This window comes from Anabrus simplex, chromosome 1 (genome assembly GCF_040414725.1).
Source record: "Anabrus simplex isolate iqAnaSimp1 chromosome 1, ASM4041472v1, whole genome shotgun sequence".
NCBI classification, from domain to species: domain Eukaryota; kingdom Metazoa; phylum Arthropoda; class Insecta; order Orthoptera; family Tettigoniidae; genus Anabrus; species Anabrus simplex.
In genome coordinates, this window is record NC_090265.1 from 664,692,348 (window position 1) to 664,715,402 (window position 23,055).

Genomic DNA, 23,055 nt, shown 5'->3' on the forward strand with positions numbered 1-23,055 from the left:
CCTGGGTGTTTGTGCTGTCCCCAACATCCCTGCAACTCACATACCTCACGTAACACTATCCTCCACCACAATAACACGCAGTTAACTACACATGGCAGATGCCGCCCACCATCATCGGAGAATCTGCCTTACAAGGACTGCACTCGGCTATAAATAGCCACACGATATTATTACTTAATGGGCACTTCTTAGCAGCGGACAGTATTCAAATCCCGGGCAAAATAACCCCGACTCTTACGCTGAAAATAACTCCTTAATACCGGATAGTCCCATAAACGGACGCGGACACTTGTTAACGGACAGTAATTACGAATATAACAGCTCCAAGAGAGTGCGACTAATGCTTTCATATTATAAAACAAACTGGTGAAGAAGTAAGAGAGCTGAAGCTCTACTTCTTGAATGAAGGTGATGCAGATGAATTACGAATTTCAAATGACCTTGAATTGAAAATGGAGAAAGTAATTAGCATTGTCAGTGTCAAACAGATCAAAAGTTACTAATTACATAAGATAGCATAGAATATTTTATGGACATTATATACTCTACTGTATATATTTGAACTGGCGTAGAGAGTCTAGTGTTATGGTGAAACTTCCCTCTTCTTTTGTACATTATGAATATTTAAGATAAATGAGTGTAAATACATCAAGTGGCTGTCAGCTTGTCGTCGCATTCGTGATTTGATAAAGTAAAAGAAAGCCACGTGAGTAGAAGTAGTGTAGCGTGACGAAGTGGAATCGTGTCGAAAAATTATGTTAAATTCAGGGTTTTTTGAGGGAAGGAAATTTAAAAAATTTAATTTGTCTTAATAACGGACACTTTTAAAACCGGACATATTTTTCTTCCCCGAAGGTGACCACTGTAGAAACGTTTTGCTGTATTTCGTATTTTTATCATTTATGACCAACAACTAAACAAAATAAGTTTGTACTAGTAGACCCATGTGAGAAATCCCGCATGTTCATAAAGTATGTGGTGGAGTAGCCCCCTGGTGAATTACTGGTGAACTAAGTAATACACAGATCAGTACAATATTAGACATTCATACTTACCACTTAATGTAATTTTTTATTTTTTAACATTTATGGTATCCACTTAACGGAAGTAAATGTAAGTGTATTATTATACTGACGAATGTTCCCGAAGTAATTTTTTGTTTTTGCTATCATTCTTTTCTTAACTGATAATTACAGCATGTTATAATGACATAAAACAGGCGTCCCAGCAGCCAAAATGTGAAGTGGACGGCAATTATGGTGCGTATTTTCCTACAGAAACAGTATTTGCAAATCGCACACTTCGTATAATTATTTTAAACTCATTTTTAAAAAATAATTATCGATATTTATGATATGAGAGTGAAATTCATCACTGCTGATGTCTTTTCTTTTTTTTCAGTGCTCATTTGTCACAATCGGTTACTTGTGAGCGCCGCAAAAGGTATCTATACTACTGAAATAATATATATGATTATTCTGCCCTATAAAGGTTTAAGGAATATGTGTTCATCCCGCGAATCCCCTGGTGACTGTTGGCGGATTCTTTGTGATTGTCGTAACTATGACCACGACTGTTCACGCTGGTGCTATTGATAACGCTGTCTTGGGTAATGTAGCTGTCGGCTTGCATTTGGGAGCTAGTGGGTTCGAACCCCAATGTCGGCAACCCTAAAGACGGTTTGGCGTTGTTTCCAATTTTCACATCAGGCAAATACCGGGGCTGTACCTTAGTTAAAGCCAGGCAGCTTTCCTCTCACTTCTAGACCTTTCCTATACCATTGTCGCCATAAGACCTACCCATGTCGTTGCGACGTAAAGTAACTTGTACAAAATAACGCTTTCCATGTGTCGCTTTTGATCAAGTAGGTCCTCAGAGAAAAAATATTCTCGACCTTGAACGGGCTTTATAAACAAATAATTGTTTTGTGGAAGTTCTTTTTTGACTGCGTGATATCAGCCAATTTCATTTCAGTATCTTCTTTTTCTCTTCTCCTCCTCCTTCGTCTTCTTTCGGCTTTGACATAGTCGCAGTATTTCTTGAGTCCATCAGCCAGCACCTTCTTGTGCTCATCGAGTTGAGGTTCTCTCTGTATTTTCGGGTTTTGATTCCATCTTTAAACCTTGATAGCTCTTTACCACTTGTCTACGTTCGATCCTGCCGTTAATATTACGACACCAACCTCGATACCTGCAAGTGCGGCCAACATCCAGTATTCGGGAGATGGATTCGAACCCCACCGTCGGCAGCCCTGAAGATGGTTTTCCGTGGTTTCCAATTTTCACACCAGGCAAATTAATTAAGGCCATAGCCGCTTCCTTCCCACTCCTAGTCCTTTCCTTTCCCATCGTCGCCATAAGATATACCTGTGTCGGTGTGACGTAAAGCAACTTTAAAAAAACATGTATACGTCCTGGGATACCGGTCTGTCTCATATCCTTTCCACACCTTGGCCTTGTTGACTGTGATTTGATAAAGTTCCATATTCTTTCTGTTAAGCGGTCATCTGGCATCCTCAGAATGTCCGTAGAATAGCAATATTTTCTTCTTAATTCATGTTGTGATTGGTTCTATCTTGCTGTACACCTCTTCCTTTGAACTCAATCGTACCTGCTCATCGACCCGTCTGTTACTTAGGATATTCCTTAATATCCTGCGTTCCCCGTTTTTCCAGTTGACTGACTTGTCCTTCTCTGCTCTTGGTCAATGTTTCTGATGCATATAATCTCTGAGTTTTAACAAGTGTAGTGCCTGAACTTGGCTCCTATACTCATTGTGCTTTTACTGTACGTCTTTTTCGTGGGATGTTATGCCCGCTCTAGCTTCCAAATCCTGACGTTAATAGGTTCATCTTCCAACCCATTCTGCTTGATCATCTCATCCAGTTATCTGAAATTTTTGACTCGTCTAATCTTCGCATACTTAGTGAAGGAAGGAAATCTATTATTGTCAGAGTTTTTGTTCCCTTGAAGATTGTTAGTTGGGTACCTACCTCCTCGCTCAGTGGAGGGTACCCGTCGCGGCCTCGGCCCGGCGGGAAGGTTTTAAATGAACGCCACGCCCATGCTCGAAACACTTTACCGGGCGAGTTGGCCGTGCGCGTAGAGGCGCGCGGCTATGAGCTTGCATCCGGGAGATAGTAGGTTCGAATCCCACTATCGGCAGCCCTGAAGATGGTTTTCCGTGGTTTCCCATTTTCACACCAGGCGAATGCTGGGGCTGTACCTTAATTAAGGCCACGGCCGCTTCCTTCCAACTCCTAGGCCTTTCCTATCCCATCGTCGCCATAAGACCAATTTGTGTCGGTGCGACGTAAAGCCCGTAGCAAAAAAAAAAAAAAAAAAGATTGTTAGAATCGCGCACGTGCTTGGTTAATATGCATCACATACATGTTTCTGATTTCATGTAAGCAGAAAATGCTCAAAAATAATTGGCTGGAATATACCGCCGTTAGAAGCCACCGTGGCTTAGGCGGCAGCGCGCCTGCCTCTCACCTCTGGGTTCCGTGGTTCAAATCCTGGTCACTCCATGTGAGAATTTTGCTGGACCAAGCGGAGGCGGGACACGTTGTTCTCCCGGTACTCCAGTTTTCCCTGCCATCATTCCAACAACACTCTCCAATATCATTCCATCTGTCAGTCATTAATCATTGCCCCAGAAGAGGTGTGACAGGCTTCGACAACCGGCACAATTCATATCCTCGCCGCTAGATGGGGACTTCATTCATTCCATTCTTGACCCGGTCAAAGGACTGGAAACAGGCTGTGGATTTGAATTTTCATACCGCCGTAACAATGAGGGGTTGCTGATTGCGATAATAGACACAAAGAAGGAGGAGCCCTTCCTCAACCTGTTTGTATAATTTCTCTGTTCCAGCGACAAACCGGTTAGTGAAATGGCTGGGTGTAGCCCCAGGACTAGACGTACCACGGCACTTCCACTTACCACTTTCTCCTACTGTCCTCCTACACTTGACGATGTTACGCAACTACCTACCTAGCTACCTCCAATACCTCCGAGTGTGTTTATCGCAGCCCTTTCTCCGACTGGTACCTCATTCCACCTGTACTCAAGCTTACTTTAGAAGGCATAATTATTTTCAGTGTTGCCCGGTTGAAATATTAACTTTACCGTTTCAGTCTATTACACGTGTTAAGATTTCAAATGAACCTGGGCGGATGGTGAGATAAAAATGTAAAAATAAATTATTATTATTATTATTATTATTATTATTATTATTATTATTATTATTATTATTATTATCCCTTCTACTTGTTTTCCTAGGGTATATTATGTACAGGTTGTCGACGTTCCGAATACCGTACCCTGCTCGACCTACGCAAAGCAGGGGTGGAAAGTAAGGGCTCCCACTATCCGTAACCTCAGCACTGATGGGGTAGAATGGTTAGCTCTAGGCCCGGCCGCCTTCCCCCTAACCTGCCCCCTACTCCCCCGCCAGGAATTAACCTGCTCCTCATTTTTGGTGTAGGCTGAGTGCACCTTCGGAAGTGGAAATCTCGTTTCTTAAGTTTTTCGACTTCCTGATGGGAAATCGAACTCACGTTCTTCAGAGTAAACCGATCACGCCTTTGCAGCCTCGGTCAGGTAGCCCCTCTATTCCACGGTACAATACCACACACTGTACCCCTACCACTTCTACGTAATACCGATTTTCTCGAATGAAAAACACCTGACTATATTAGATCTTTTCCTTTCCCTGAGAGCTAGGGGGGAGGGGCGCCCCCACCTTGCCCCCGAGCATGGGCGCCCATGTTTTCTGCCAAACTTCATATATATAATCCACCTGCCCTTGGGTAGGTTTTAGGGCCAATATTATATCTAAATCCCTTAATAGACTGGGGGTTTATAGCAAGATCGAAACAGTGCCCTTTCCGGTAGGAGGATTAACATGGGAGATATCACTAACTGACGGTTTTATAGGCTAAGTCAAGGTGGGTTAACGGAAATAACTAAAGAGCCATTTTACTCTTGTCGATAGAACAGATAATAAGAGAGGTTATCGTCAACTATTTGTTTCATGAGTCTTCAGCCAGAGTGCCACTCCAGATTTGAGATAAATAACAATATGTAACCGGGAAGTAGCGAAAATTTCGTTCAACTTCGGACCAGGAGCTGTACCGTTCAATAAACTCCGTGATCGTCCTCATTCTCTCTCTCGACTTCGTTCAGCTTATCGTACTTCACGTTACTGCCACGTGATCTCGTAAAAAAATTATCATTTTAACGTGCTGTATTAAACGTCTGAATAATACCGAGCTCGATAGCTGCAGTCGCTTAAGTGCGGCCAGTATCCAGTAATCGGGAGATAATGGGTTCGAGCCCCACTGTCGGCAGCCCTGAAAATGGTTTTCCGTGGTTTCCCATTTTCACACCAGGCAAATGCCGGGGCTGTACCTTAATTAAGGCTACGGCTCCTTCCTTCCAATTCCTAGGCCTATCGTATCCCATCGTCGCCATAAGACCTATCTGTGTCGGTGCGACGTAAAGCAAATAGAAAAAAAAAAAAAGTCTGAATACTGGAATGTAACTTCGCATAAATTCGTGAAGGAATCGTGTAATCCATTACCAATTCTCGTGCGAAGAACGGGTATATATTCTAGTTTAGGAATAACACCAGTACGTTCCAATTCAACTGGCTCTAAAGTGGTGCACCGACGACGTGTCACACTGGTCCAGGCTATTAATTCGTATTGTGCTGTACCGAGTACGTCTTGTTACCTGAACATACAGTACTTAGGTGAGTATACCACAACTAGGCGATTATCACATTTCAGAGCGCATTGTTTTCTCGTGTTTACGCCAGCGATGTGGTCTGTGGTTTCTAAGGTGACATTTAGATACCGCGGTCATAAATTTCCCATGAGGGCTCGGACGTGGTGTGATGATGGCCTGCCTTCTAACACACTTCTTGCATGCCGAGCGTTCTTCCTAATTACAATTAGTTGATGCGCACGAAACTAGATGTAATCTATCTATATATGTATATATAAAATCCCTAATTCTGTCTGTCATTCACAGCGATATTGAGAAAACGAGAAGGATTCAACAGCTGAAATTGCTACCAGTTATAGCAGGGGTTTCCAATTTTTAAGCGCTCGAGGGCCATGTTGGAAACCTTAGTCATGATCGCGGGCCGCACTTGAATAATAGGCCAATTTTCGTAAAATTCTGCATGTAGTAGGCCTACAGAAGTACCATTTTGAAAAATGATTATGCATAATTCAATTGAAATAAAGTGTTGATAATTTTTATTACTTACGTAAAACATTATTTTACGATTGGAGCCGGGCTGAGTGGCTCAGATGGTTGAGGCTCTGGCCTTCCGAAGCCAGCTTGGTAGGTTCGATGTTATATCATTCCGAATGTGCTCAAAAACGCCAGCCTCGCGTCGACTGATTTACTGGCACGTAAAAGAACTCCTGCGCGACAAAATTCCGGCACCTCAGCGTCTCCGAAAAACATAAAAAGTAGGTAGTTAGTGGGACGTAAAAACCAATCATTATTATCTGTAATTTGGATTTTAAATATTTAAAAATGAAAAATGATCCATTCAGATCAAGTGAATTTTTAAAAAGAGGAAATAATATTAATGGACTAGTTCGGACTTGGGTCTATAAAGAATATAAAAATTAATACATTTTTGAACGATATATAACATATTATTTTGTAACTATTTTTCACATTATTTATTAAAATGTTTTCGCGGGCCGCATTATATGGCTTCGTGGGCTACATGCGGCCCGCGGGCCGCCAATTGGAAACCCCTGAGATATAGATTGTTGTGTCTTCTTTACAAGAAAAATACAATGAACCTTTCACGACCACGACTTTTATATTTTTTAAAGAAAACTACATTTAAAATGTTATTGGCTTTAGGTCCCACTAACTACTTTTAGGATTTTGTGCCGGAATTTAGTCCCGTTGGAGTTCTCTTACGTGGCAGAAAATTTACCGACACGAGGCTGACGTATTTGAGTACCTTCAAATACCACCGGACTGAGCCAGGATCGAACCTGCCAAGTTGGGGTCAGAAAGCCAGCGCCTCCACCGTCTGAGCCACTCATCTCGGCGAAAATACGTTGCTATCAGCGAAGTGGTTGTCGCATATTCGCCATGATGATGTAGGTTCACAGCTATATCAATCGGCATGTCGAACTGCGTACATCCTGGCTTCTGCTGCCTTCCACAGATATACTGTGTTTTAGAGATTTAAACTGGTACCAATTATGAATTACAAGAGAACTGCAATGATAACGTTATACCTGAATTGTTCAGTATTATATTAATTGTTTGTGGCCTCCGAAGATGCCTGGTGCAGGTCTTTCGAGGTGACAGCGTGTAGGTAACCTGGGCGTCTATGAGGATTGGGCCCTACCTGTGATAATTTAACTACCATTTTCTGCAATATATTGATGTAGGCCTATTCATTTCAAACCCTCTACAATTAATGCTGTCTCTGTTTTTAAAACTTCAAACTTATGTTCTCAAATAGAGACAATTTTGATTTATTTTCTTTATCCCTGGCACGAACGAAATATCGTGCAAGAAGTTAAAAAGAGAAAATGTCTGAATTTAATCTTTCTTTACGATGTTAGACTATCCCCATTAACACAACACATACAACAGAACACTCTTGGCAATCCTGAACTTTAGTGTGGAATATGGTCAATAAATTGACTATCACGTTCACTGGGCGTGACACCAGTCTCTTTACCACTGTGTGCCTACTCAAACGGCCAAAGATTCTATCAGTGTCGTCGGTAGAAAGAAATAGAAAGTGTGATTTTTATCACAGCTCCTGGTCTTGTCAAGTGGTCGAGAATAATGTCCTTAAGCCCTGGCAGGTGAAGAGATGGAAAGCTTGACTACTTATTTGTACCCAACTCTCTCTCTCTCTCTCTCTCTCTCTAAAGCGTTGATTATATTGATTGAAGAAACTACTGTGCCTCACTGTCCTTGAATCGAAATATCTAAATCACATTGCTTATACAGAATATCTCAGGTTCAAAAGGTTCCAAACACCAAACATTTTACAAGGGTATGATTTCTTTGATTGTGAATAGGCCTACTCGTTTCTGTGTACGACCCGAGGACAAGTTACCCACGGATATGAAAAAGGAAATTATGTATAATTGCGTTACAAAACACTTTAAAATCGTCTGTGAACTCTTTATTTTATTCTAAAAGATATTGATTAAGAAGGAAAGAGGACAACGAAAACTACTAACTTACGAAGAAATGGTGGTGCGTGTTGCCTGAAGCCGAATAGACATCACAAGAACTGAACATAGATGAATTAGACCTCGAATGATTCGAGCATATGTGGAGAAGAGGTGGTTTCGTTATGAAGAACATATTTGTGAAAGAAAGGGGAGGAAGAGACCAAAATTGTTCGTAGAACTATGAAGAACTCTAAGGTCTGTGATGGTGATGGTTATTGTTTTTCCAGTGGGTAAGTACAACTTGGCTACCATCCCCTCGTAATATTAATCAGGAAAAACAATGGGAGAATTTCGATCCTTCCAAAAATGAAGGTATCGGCAATAGCCACGAAGGACGTGAAAATGAAAGACTCCTTAAGTCTCGCAAATATAATACTGTCGGGCTCATAAGAGAACAATTAATTACTGACGAAAGATGAAAGTGAGGAGACTGACACAAGTAAGTGGAAGCAATGCTAGACTCAGTTAGGTGCCCTATGGTTGCCAACCCACGCTCTGAAGTTGATAGCCGGGCTGAGTAGCTCAGACGGTAGAGCGGTGGCCTTATGAGCCCAACTTGAATGGTTCGATCCTGGGTCAGTCCGGTGTTACTTGAAGGTGCACAAATACGTCAGCCTCGTGTCGGTAGATTTAGTGGCACGTAAAATAACTCCTTCGGGACAAAACGTCCGGCACCTCGGCGTCTCCGAAAACCATAGAAATATAATTAGTGGGACGTGAAACAAATAACTTTATTATTTATACTATCCCATTCAAAAGCCTCGTTCATCAAGCAGATGATATAGTGGCTACCGCTTCCACTCTCAGGGGAGCTTCTGTGAGGAAGAATGAATTGTTTATGAAGTAAAAAGGAAACCACCCCTTTGCGAAAATTAAATATTCATAAATAATATGTCTTCCGGTCATTTTCATCCGTCGACGGCTGCTGATTTCACATGGCAAGCAGCCATAAGACGTAACCTGCACGGTTACTAGGTAACCATTGCTGGGTGACCATCCATCCATACCTTACATCACTGCCTGCACGGTTGCTATGGTCACACTTCCGTCACACATTTTGTCGCGTCATGTTACACAAATTTTCGGATGACTCCCAGCCATAAGAAATATTTATGTCAAAATAGGAGACCACAGGAAGACCGGGGACGAGGTGGCGAATTGTGGTTGAAAGACTTGACGAAATTCTATGACGGTAAAAGATCGAAAGGCTTATTTAAGCCTCATTGGTCTACTAAATTGTGTTTGATGATGGTGTCGAAAACGAAGGTGCACAGAGTATAAAGCTGCTAAATCTCTGGTCCTGAAATTCCTCACATATATCCTGGAAGTATCTAGTGCTACATACCACTGTCAGCACGACTTAAGTACTGTTTTATAGCATAAGTTAATGGAAAACAAAATAAATCAGACTCTGAACTAAATGTCCGATATTTTCCCTACAATTCTGAAAACAGATCATAAAACGTCGTAAAATGTAGGACTTACACTTTTTTCCTAATAGTTGGTTTACCATTGTATTTCGCCGGCTCCTTGGCTAACTGGTTATAATGCTGGCCTTTGGTCCACGGTGTTCGGGTTCGAATTCCAGCCGGTTCGGGGATCTTATTCTTTATTGGTTAATTCCTCTCGCTCGGGTCTGAGTATGTGTGCTTTCTTCAATATTAGATTTCATCCTAGGTAGGGTCTCATCTTCACAGCGCGAAGATCGCCTATGGGCGTCAACTCGGAATGCACGAGGCCTCTCCGGAGGCATACGCCATTATTATATCATTGTGAGTATTTTTAACATTCGAATTTAGCCTTTTGGGACTGCCCGTTAATAACCAACCTCATTTTGTGTCTAGTAGATCTTGTTCTGCCGGCTTTGACGTCCTGTCAGTATGTATTGAGCCCATCAATTAGCGTTTTATTCGCTCTTGTGGTAAAGGCCTTCTCCATCTCCTGGATTCTGACACCACCATAAAGCCATGAGGACTTTTCACTTGTTTGAGTCATCAGTCCATAGACTAGTTTGATGCAGCCTATCCAGTTCTAACGTTTTCATTTCTACGTAACTGCTTCATCTTACATCTACTCTAATATTCTTGTCATATTCATACCTTGGTCGACCTCTACCGTTCTTACCGCTTACTCTTCCATCAAAACCAACTGAACAAGTCGTGGGTGTCTTAAGATGTGTTCTATCATTCTATATATTCTTCTTGTCTAATTTTAGCCAGATCGATCTCCTTTCCCTAATTCGATTCAATGCCTCTTCATTCGTGATTCGGTCTATCCATCTCACCTTCAGCATTCTTCTGTAAAATACATTTCAACAGCTTCTTTTCTCTTTATTTCTGAGGTAGTTATCGTCCATGTTTCACTTCCATACAACTTTTTACTATCCTCCTGGAACTATCCGTGTCATTGATTTTATCCTCTGCAGTGCCTATCTCTCACAGACCTTTCTCACACTTTTGAAACCATGTTAACTTGGATGCTCTCGGATTCAGAAAATTCCAGATTTTCTTCGTGAGCAGCTCTTTAGTCATACGGAAGATGTGCCCGTAGAGGATCAGTTTTCTCTTTTTAAGTTACTGTTGTTAATGGTTCTGTCTTTGTATTATAGCAAAATGTTGCTAAAACATCTCTTAAAACTAGAAATAATAAACAAAAAATCTTTGAAGTGTCTTTCATTAATTCTACTCTCCTGCAAGGCATGAAACAAGTACTCCCCTGTACTCCGTAACTGTGTGTAAAAGCAAGCGACATATCGCCGTGGTTTATTCCTTAGCATTGCTCCTCACACACAATCGCACGTTAATAGAGCAGGCCTGTTACAGTCCGGTGAATAGCTGACCCAATAAACTCTCCCCTCACTATCGGCAGCCCTGAAAATGGTTTTCCGTAGTTTCCCATTTTCACACCAGGCAAATGCTGGGGCTGTACCTTAATTAAGGCCACGGCCGCTTCCTTCCAACTCCTAGGCCTTTCCTATCCCATCGTCGCCATAAGACCTATCTGTGTCGGTGCGACGTAAAGCCCCTAGCAAAAAAAAAAAAAAAACTCTCCCCTCTTCAAACAAATCCGACTCTGTTGCATGTCATTACGTACCGAGCGAATTGGCTGCGCGGTCAGGGGCGCGCAGTTGTTAGCTTTAATTCAGGTGTTAGTGGGTTCGAACCCCAACTGTTGGCAGTCCTGCAGATGGTTTTCCATGGTTACCCATTTTTACACCAGGTAAATGCTAGGGCTGTACCTTAATTAAGGTCACAGCCGCTTCATTCCCACTCCTAGCCCTTTCCTGACACATCGTCAGGACGACGTAAAGCCAATTGTAAGAAATGTAAATATAACTACATGCATGTATTTTGATTCGAAACTTTTTGGACTGCCTGCATGTCAATTCCGCCGTTCCGTTTTTCTCTACCAGATGTGAAGGGAAGTGGAACTATATATGCCGGCCAATAACTAAGTTTTTCATCAATTGTGTGTCCGGTTCCATGGCGGAATGGTCAGAGAGAGTCTTCGCCTTCGGTTCGAATTTTGATCAGGTCGAGAGATTTGAATCATAAACGGTCAATTCCCTTGGCTCGGGGACTGGGTGTTTGTGCTGTCGCCAACATTCCTGCAACTCACACAACACTATCCTCCAGCACATTATCACGCAATTTCACTTTCACCGGCCGGGATGAGTGACTCAGACAATTGAGGCGCTGGCCTTCTGACCCCAACTTAGCAGGTTCGATCCTGGCTCAGTCCGGTGTTATTTGAAGGTACTCAAATAAGTCAGTCTCGTGTCGGTAGAATTACTCTCACGTAAAATAACTCCTGCGGGACACAATTCCGGCACCTCAGCGTCTCCTAAAACCGTTAAAAAGTAGTTAGTGGGATGTAAAAACAATGATATTATTATTATTATTATTATTATTATTATTATTATTATTATTATTATTATTATTATTATTATTATTATACACATTCTTGGCAGATTCTGCACACCTTCGTCGGAGGGTCTGCTTTACAAGGGCTGCTTTACCAGCTACAGGAAATTATTATAATTTTGTATGATAAACACCGTAAGGTCTTTTTAGCAATTTCCTTTCATTTTACTTTAATAGTAAATGAAAAACTGTGAGGTTCTTTCGATAATTCAAAAATTTTAAAAAATATAGAATACCTGAAAACGAAAATATTTAATAACAGACTAGGCTATACCCGAAAAGAGATATAATTTAACTAAATGATATATTTTTATAATAATAATTAAATAATATATTTTTCAGATATAACCTCACAGTTATATATTAACTAAGTCGAAATTGACACCGAAAATATTGCCAGAGATATTTTTTTCCTTTCTGACTCGTACAACTTGGAATAAATGCCGAATGTACTTATTTTCGCCCTTCGCATCTCGGAGTTTTCATCTGCTATCTGTGGATCCGAAAACCGGCACTCTAATACATATCCACAGAGGGGTCTACTGATAGTGATTATATGGATCTAATGATAGGAAAGTGCTAGCTAGGAGTGGGTAGGGAGCGGCCATGGCCTTAATTAAGGTACATATAACCCCAGTATTCACATGGTGTTGGGAAATCGTGGAAGGCCTTCTTCAGGACTGCCAATAGTGGGATACGAACCCACTATCTCCCTAATACAAGCTGATAGCGAAGCGACCCTAACCGCACGACCAACTCACTCCGTGGAGCAAAAGAAAAATCCTACATTTGAATAACTCCAAACAACTGCTAGCTCTACTTGAAAATTCTTCACCATTGATGTGTTTTAGCAACTTTCTTCTTCTTTCTGGCTTTTTCCCAACTAACCGAGATCGGCAAATTCTACGGGTCTAGCCAGTTTTTACGGCGTGATGCCTTCAGTCGAGGAATGTATCCAGTACTGAGTGTTTCTGTGTTGTTACACCCAGCTCCCGAACTAAAAGTATTGACCAGATAAAGTTAAAATCTCCGGCTCGGCCGTGAATCAAACGTGAAGTCCTTTGAACCGGAGGCCTTTGCGCTGACCGGTCACCCAAGGAGACGGACAATTAAAATGGAATAACATATGTTATAAAATACTCAGGCTGTTTTCTTTCTCTTTTGTTCTAGGTGAGTACTGGTGCTTCATGGCCTGCGATTGAATGAAGGAAGTCTACTGTCTGTGAGGTACAGTATTTGTAACTATTCATAAGTTGCTCTTTATTTTTAAATAATGGTGAATTCACGCATGCACATTGCTTGTGCCGTAAATGGTATATTTCTTTGATATCTTTTCATTTTTCTGACATGGTACTACAGGGAAACTGTCAAACCTAAATTTGTTACCTTGTGATATGTAAATTTAAACCAATGTGTTCGTAGTGGTGATAGTTGTTATCGGCTACAAAGCTACAAAATTATTGAACCTCTAAACGCCTAAAAAAGTAATGTATTATTTCATATACACTTTTTTTTTAACTAGACGACTCCACTACCTGCGCGGGGCAACGCGCACTGACATCCGGCAAGGCTCTGACCTCCTGCACCATTCCTTTGTACCTATTTTGACATCAGTAGACTGAGCATAAGGCAAGGAAGATATCGACCCAATTTCGTCAATAGTGTTTCACTGCCATACATATCTCGTCCGTAACGCGACGATTAGCGCGCTTACCCAGAGAGATTTAAGAATGGCTGGTGAGCTGGTATGTGGTTAAAGTTGTACGTGCAGTTCACCTCCATTAGGAGTGTGCCTGAAAGAGCTGCACACCCTCGGGATGAGGCCACGAGTTTACTGTCATAGCCCCAATATTTTTAAACTCTGATTATAAAAAGTGTCATGACTAGACCTCGGATTTTAGGCAAAAACCTATTGTGTATTGTATTTACTACTACTAAAATGATTTCATTCCTTGGGCCTCTTAGACGGTAACACCGTCTCTCAGGCCGGGAGATTTGTTACGGTGAGGGAGATGCTCGGAGAAGGTGAGGGGTTGGTGACCGTGGCCTATGCTGGGAACTGTCACAACATTCGCTTCCGTGCAGGAAACTGGAAAACCACGAGAAACCATTCTCATAACAGCCGATGGTTGGGGCCAGCCGTGAGTTCCAGCCCTTTCCCGTCTCCCGAATGTAGAGGCGTAGAGCCACGATAGATCTGTGGCCACTCCCCCACCCCCTCCTCTGCTCGGTTGGCCGGTCGGAGTGCTGAGCTGTTTGGACCACGGACCGGCCGAGGCAGCTTGGGGGCCGGGATCCACTCTGTATCCACCGACGAGTTTTACTTACACGTTTCATGTATTTATAAGGTTAGCAACAGTGATCATATAAACCTAACCCCATGGCACTACAGCCTGAAGGCCTTTGGCCTACCATGTGACCGCTGCTCAGCACGAAGGCCTGCAAATTACGAGGTGTCATGTGGTCAGCACGACGAATCCTCTCGGCCGTTATTCTTGGTTTTCTAGACCGGGGCCGCTGTCTCACAGTCAGATAGCTTCTCAATTCTAATACCGCAGGCTGAGTCGACCTCAAAGCAGCCCTCAGATTCAGGTAAAAATCCCTGACCTGGCCGGAAATCAAACCCGGGGCCTCCGGTTAAGAGGCAGGCACACTACCCCTACCACGGGGCTGGCACTGACGTTAAGACCTGTATTCGTATAATGCCTATTTTTATCCCTGAAATCGATTTTCTTCGAGAAGATTTGCTGACTCGTTTTCGTATCTTGAAATACTCTACAAACAAAAATCTAAAAATCTGAAATAGGCATCGGCAGCCGGCACAATTCCTATCCTCGCCGCTAGATGAGGGCTGTATTCATTCCATTCCTGACCCGTTCGAATGACTGGGAACAGCCTGTGGACTTTTTATTTTATAAGATCTGAAACATAATATTCGTCAAGAAATTGGCGGGATTCTTGGTCGTGAATTGCAGCGAAGGATGAATAATTTCCTAACGAGGTGCCGAAAACGTGTGGAGAATGAAGGCTGGCAATTTTCAACATGAGTGTTTTTGTGACTGGTTCAAACGCTTTCGGGATGGAATGGACACTCTTGAAGATGCGCCACGTCCGTTCTGCTTACGGCTTCTTTGTAGTGCAATTGCACCAACATCGCATGCGTCTCGGTCGCCATTTTTCCCAATTTGTAACAAAACTTGATGTTTATGTATTGCTCCATTGCACTGTGAGACGGCGCTCCTGTGTTCGGGTAGCGTGTGTACTTCTTATCCGGGGACTCTCAGTTCGATTCCCGACCAGGAAGGCATTTTCACCTGGATCTGAGAGCTGTTTCGATGTCCACTCAATCTGCGCGATTACAATTGAGCAGCTCTCTGACGGTGAGAGGGACGCCCCGGTCCAGAAAGCCAAGAATAACGGCCGAGAGAATTCGTCTACCGACCACACGACACCTCCCTAATGTGCAGGCCTTCGGGCTGAGCAGCGGTCGCTTGGTAGGCCATGGCTCATCGGGCCTGTTCCGGCATGGGGTTTGGTCTGGTTTTGTTTGGCCCATTGCACTATGACACGAGTCTTCACACGCACTACGGCCTGTTTTATCGTGCGTAAAGGTGTATTTTCTATTTGTTTTAATGTTATTGTTAACTACGTTCATATGTGCCTTATCCTATTTCAGTCTATTTTATATAATTTTACAAGGAAATGAGAAAACAACGGGAAACTACCTCACTCCTCATTTTCCTAGCACGCCTCTTCAGTGGTGCCTAGGCCATCTGTGACAGCTGATGGCAGAGCTGTTGAGGATCCAACCAGCCTTAGGGCTGAAGACTGAACATACATACATACATACATACATACATACATACATACATACAGTACATACATACATACTTACATACATACAAGGAAATAAGGTATTGCGAATTAGATACACTGATTAATTGAAATTCATATTCAGTTTTCAGTGTTTTTACTTCTATTGGTGCAAAATTTTAAAAATTTAATTATCATTGAATTTTGTCTCACCTTGTACCATTAAGGGACGATGACCTAGATGTTAGGCCCCATTAAATAACATCATCACATGCACTACATTCGACTGGCCTCAGCACACTAATCTCCTTCAACCCCGTGTGTACAACGCTACGTGGCGTTTCTCAAGATGCCTCTCTAATCATGTGCGTGGTTGCCATTGCGATATGTGTCCATTCACCGTACTTTTTAGACACGCTTTGTATCTGTCTAAATGGATACATGACTCTTGATCACATGGTTACACTCGGCTTTTAATGATTTCTTGATAAGATATGTGGAACTAAACGAGGTGAGGTAGTTGTAAATACACGATTGTGGTGGCGTTTAGTACATTCCCAGAGGCTTATGGATTGATCGCTGAAAGACATAAGTCTATAATGAAGATCCGTGTACATATTGGAGCCATTAAGTTCGTGGAACTGGTCGTCTAGTGTCGCTGTTGTGCACTTCAGTGGAGAGTTTGAATCACAGGATGTTGTCGTGATAGTTCTCTGTTCCCAGCAAGAGGCAATTGCGTGCATACAATAAGCAGAACTACGATCTCTGTTGTGAAGGGTAGTTGAATGTCAACAGCAGAACGTTTGAGAAAGGGGAAAATTTCAAGTCCTGGCAAACATTAGGCAAATTCGCTGGCGAAACATTTGAGATGATCAAGTCGAAATTGCCCGGATCACCACGACGGGAAAAAGTCGCGAGAAAGTTAGGTCAAACGACTGTGTTCCTTAAACTGTTAGCGCCAGTCAACGAACATACTGATAGTGATTGTAGTAAGTACACAGGTGTACACTGTTTTGCCAGCACTTCAGGCGCCAGTCCAAGAACTTACCGACTGTAGTACATGCAGTGTTGCCAGATCTACAAATAAAACATTTGGATTGTACGTAAAAATGTCGGGAGTTTTAATGAAAATTTCGGTAGTTTCTCGAGCACCAAAATGTTATAATGTAACTAAATTAAAGAAAAAAGAAATTAAAGAAAAATATACAATTTCACTCACCCGTTCTCTCTGGCCACTCTATTCTTCTTCTTCTTCTTCTTCTTCTTCTTCTTCTTCTTCTTCTTCTATTTCTCCCCAATCTTCCAGTTGTCGTAGTTATTCATCAGGCATATAACCATAATTGGTTAATTCCCCTGGCACAGGGACTGGTTGTATGTGTCGTCTTCATCATCATTTCATCCTCATAACGACGCGCAGGTCACCTACGGGCATCAATAAAAAGACGTGCACCTGGCGAGCCGAAATCTTCGAATACATTCCGGCACTAAAAGCCATACGCCATTTGATTTTTCATTTCATCAGGCGTAGAAATGTTATGGCAATTTTGAAGACGTAGCATGATGCAGTTGTTGTATTCTGTAACCGGGTCGGTGATTTCCCTTCGAATGATGCAGTCAAGAGTAAATTTTGAGTTCAATAAGAGAGGAGAGAGTACGTAATTCTCTTATTATTTCAAAATTCCGTCAATATTGTAAGCAGCCTCGTGATTAATGGCAAACGCCAAATACCTGGTATCCTTTAGGGTCTACTATACTCATTTAAGCATGTTTGTTTATTTTAATTGTATACTGGTTCGGTTCATATAACGTAGAGTACGTAATTCGAGCCCAAAATGAATGCGGGAACGTAGCTAACGAGTGATGTTATCAATTAAACGTCATGCAGTGAGACGAGGAAAGAGTTTTTCGGCATAAATATATTATGCAGCATTAATCATAATTTTTCATTTTTCTTAAATTATGATTACAAGAAATTTCGGGAGACCTGGCAACACTGAGTACACAACTGTGCACCGCGTTGCCTGCACTGTAGGCGCCACTCCACGAACTTCCTGACTACAGTAGAATTCCATTAGTCCGGCATCCAAGAGTCCGGAAGGCCCGATGGTCCCGCACGATTCCAGGATTTTTTTAAATGTTGTTATCTCTTAATAATTATCTCTCGTGTCATTTTGATGCATTATTTGTCGAAACCAATCGAAGTGTATTTTGTATTATTTCAAAGTTAATAGTGCAAATGTATCTGATACAATACCTTTGTTATGCATTGACTTACTTAAATATTTCTACAGTATCACTGGAAATATTCAGTATAGAAGGCTGTGTACTATACTGAGTACTGGAAAGCCAACCATATGATTAAAAAAAACAAATTTCACTTATTGAATGTATGGGCCACGTTCAAAAACGGATGGGAACATGCCTTCAAAAATTCAAACGGACAGAAGAAAAAGAGAAGTTGTAGATGGAAAGACTCTAAATGGTAAAGGAAGACTTACAGATAAAAACATCGATGAACTCTGGCATTATTATGGAATGGCAATAAGAAACAACACGTTTGAAAAGGGTGTGTTGTTAAACTAATGATTCTACTGATCAACATTTTACTGCAAAACGCGTGTTACAGCTGTCTTCGCTGTACGCCTTAACCTATAACGCAGTAAGAGGTACTGTCCGATAGTCCGGCATTTTCGGTAATCCGGCACCGAGCCGCTCCCGAACGTGCCGGACTATCGGACTTCTACTGTAGTAATTATAGCGGGTGTCTAACCTAAGAATCGTCAGGCGCCTTTTCTTGGTGTTCCGGAAGATATTTTCAATTTCGTTTTTGTAATATGTATGTATAGTCGGCCCAAAGAAATAATTCTCATCAAGTACATGATGCGACGTCCAGTGTAAACGAGAAATGTGGTTTAATTCTCACTGCAAACGAGATGTTCTTTAAAAGTGTAATTTTATGTGGCCAGTTGATTGAGCGCGACGCTTGAATGAATCCAATTTAGCACTTATGTTTATTATTTATTTGAAAGGATCACGTAAGTTAGTTCCCAGACTATATAAACTGCCACAAGAGCAAATTAAACGCGAAAAGAATAACCTACAACTAAATCATAATCACATAACAAGCAAACCAAAGTCTTCTCCGCACAGGCCATAAAGACCCTGAGAGGGGTGGAAGGTAAAGGCTTCCACTATCCGTAACTTCGGCTCTTCAAGGGGTGGAGTAGTTAGCTTTATGCCACTTTTTCCCCCAGAAATTAACATGGTATTCATTTCTGGTGTAGGCTGAGCGAACCTCAGGGCCCTGTGCACCTCCGGAAGAGGAAATCTCGCTTCTTAAACTTTTCGACTTCCTAACACGGAATCGAACCCACGTCCTTCCGGGTGAACCGAGTACGCCTTTACCGCCTCTCGCCGGGCTGAGTGGTTCAGACGGTTGAGGCACTGGCCTTCTGAACCCAACTTGGCATGTTCGTTCCTGGCTCAGTCCGATGGTATTTGAAGGTGCTCAAATACGTCAGCCTCGTGTCGGTAGATTTACTGGCACGTAAAAAACTCCTGCGGGACGAAATTCCGGCACGTCGGCGTCTCCTACAAGTGTTAAAGTTGTTAGTGGGACGTAAAGCTATTATTATTATTATTATTATTATTATTATTATTATTATTATTATTATTATTATTATTATTATTATTATTTCACCGGCCAGGCAGTCCCTTTAAACTCATAACAATAACTCTGATAGTACTTACTATTTTGTAAAATATTAATCAACGTCATAATAAAGAAATCTAAATAAGACTTCACATATAATTAACTGCTAGAACCAAACCAAACCCCATGGCGCTAAAGCCCTTGAAGGGCCTTGGCCTACCAAGCGACAGCTGCTCAGCCAGAAGGCCTGCAGATTACGAAGTGTCGTGTGGTCAGCACGACGAATCGTCTCGGCCGTTATTCTTTCTAGACCGGGGCCGCTATCTCACCGTCAGATAGCTCCTCAATTCTAATCACATAGGCTGAGTGGACCTCGAACCAGCCCTCAGGTTCAGGTAAAAATCCCTGACCTGGCCGGAAATCGAACCCGGGGCCTCCTGGTAAGAGGCAGGCACGCTACCCCTACACCACGGGGCCGGCAATTAACTGGTAGGGCTTAATAAAAACTAAAAGTAAACATTCGAAAATGTACCCGAGCAGCGCCGGGTACAGCTAGTTATATTCAAATGCCAATATCGCTGAGGAAATACAGTATGAGTATGATTGTGATTGTTTCGAATTGTGTTATAACTAGATCGTTACGGTCAAATGATACGGGCATAAGCTAGTACGCTGTCAACCAAGGTGAAGAGCAAGCTGTTCATTAGAGCCATTGTGTCCTCAAGGAGGATGTACTTCTTGCTGCAGTTGATTCTTTTTTTTACTACGTACAGAGCTGCTTGCACTTATAAGGTAAGGCCTGATCATTGTAAACATCTTGCGGATCACATCTCAACGAGAAAGCGGCAAGATTCTTCAAACTTTTGTTTTGTATTGTTACTCTCATTTGTGGAACGTCTCTGTATTTATATCAATATCACGTAATGTAACTTCATGGCATCCCGGGCCGCTAACGATCTAACAACTCTGTAGTAAAGAAAGAAAATTACAAAAATGAAATTGACGGTAGAATACGGATATAGACATGTTCCCTTTTGTCTTGCTTGAATTTCCCATGAAGTTGCCGGGATTTGAACCTACAATCTACGATTTACCGACGAAAGATACTGTCTAACCACCTCCTGCGCCCTTCTGTATACCTAATCTCATGTTCCATTAATCGACGACATAATTCGTAATGTGTAAACTGGAATATTGCCAGCCCCGTGGTGTAAGGGTAGCATGCCTGCCATGTTGACGCGCACAGCTCAATCTATCGGCATGAGTGTGAACCACATTCATCATGAGTTATGTTGCCTTCCACAGTAGTACTGACGAGGGGAAGTCGCCAAGTGTAACAATTCGATTTGCCGGAAACTTCGGTCTGTGAAATAGGGGTCTAAATAATCGAACACGTGTTTCGGCTTATCCGTAGACACTCGACCGTTTCCGAGAAATTGACGATCGAAGTTTTCGGTGTGCTTTAGGTTCCTTTTAAAGGGTAGCAATTTAAACCGACGCGGTGGTGCGGTGGCTTTCGCCGCAACTTAACATTGTTACGCCCCGTGTTCAAATCCCGATTATTTTATTTCATGTATTTACTTTTGACCATTGACGATTACTGCACAAATTATTTTGTTCAATGAATTTTGAAATATCGTTGTCCTTCTTCGTCTATTAATGTTCTGTTTGGTAAATTAATTTTAAAACATCAACTGCTCTACACTCATTGCACAGCAAGGCGATATTACGACTAGACGCGTTGAAGTAAACATCCACACATTGATTCATAATTAGTTGCAAGCATAAGTTTTTGGAAGAATTATCCGTTGTGCGTAGTTTGTTCCAAACTCATTGCTAACACGTGAAATCTTGAGTAATGTTAACGACATTTCTTTCCCGAGCGACATTTCTACCTAGAAATGTAACTGTGGCAATCCTGCCTTCGCACGATTCTTGTGGTGTGTGAAATTTGTATGTTTTGAATGTTTCTACGATCAGTATCATTCAAGGGAATGCACCGTATCTCCCTGAAGCGTTCATATAACAATGAACTTACAAAACATTGTCATCCCTGAAAAATGCCATACATCTATATAAATAAAGTTCTAGGGAGTCCATTGTTTGTAATTTCGTTTGTTTTGCCAAATTATCAGAAATTTTATCCGATTTAGGTCAACTCAACACCGTGTCTGTTTGTCCGTCTGTTCCACCATCACGGTGAAACGGCTGGATAGATCTCGACCAATCTTCGTGTATGGAGTATACGCATCCAGAGGAAGGTTTAGATGTGCGTGTAATTTAAACATCACTAAATAGAATGGGGTTTTATATGGAAACCACAATCGTTTTCTTCCATTTTCTCCTATACTGTTGATATTCTGTAAAACCCGTGGACTACACGTGAAACGTCCCTTCATTTTAAACAACTTTTGTTATCAGCATCATTTCGCTTACTTTTCAAATGACAGAGAATATTACTAATTTCTGCGGGTTTCATGCTCTGCATTGAGTGGCCGACAGACCAACAACGAACCTAGCGGTTACCATGACAACGTCTCTGGCTGCTTGCCAGCAGGGAACTAACATAGGCTAATGTCATTTTCCTCAAAATTCCTGTAAACACTTGGTTGTTTCTTGCGTAGAAGGCGAGAGAGACGTCATGCTGCCATTCTGCGGGATATTTGCGGAATACCGTTGGAGGTTACAATCTTTGTCGAATAGCTATAAAGGGGCTGTTAATATTTGAACAGTAACGCGGACAGTAGCCCATGATTTCACACCGTAAGGTGTTTTCTGGCATTTGCTATACATTTTACTGTATTTCCCTTCTACTTCTGTTTTCCGCTTTAATTGATTGCCTCTTTGTATTGCCTCTTTTGGCTTAAGTAATAACACCATAAGGCATCTTCTTATCTGTTTGCCTAATAATCCCTGCACCTAAATTTCACCTCTGTTACTGCCTTCTCATGTCCTAACACATATAATCGCAATTTAGTGAAGGACATTTCATTTTATAACACATCCACTTAGTATTTACATATTTGTCCCATCCGGCTGTCCTCAGTTATAATCCTATTTTGTAATAATTTCGACTTTCTTAACTGTAATACTCATAATACTCTCTTCCTTAAATATTAGGTATGTATGTGAGTGCTAATCCACAAACCTGGATATTCCTTCCTTTGAGGAAAAATTCCAGGCTGTTAAAATGTATACCTTCGTTTCGGGAAAATTGGTGGCTAAACGGTAAATCGTATCACAAAACAGAAAGCATAGTCGCAATTTGGATAGATTTACAACTTTGTTCCTATGACATATTGTCGTATCTCGATCACTTATACGTTAGATAGAGCTGCATTTCTCAATGTTAAGTTAATTTTGTACTTTTTACACATATATCTTATCGTTGGCAAACTTATAGGAAGGATACAATAATCAAATG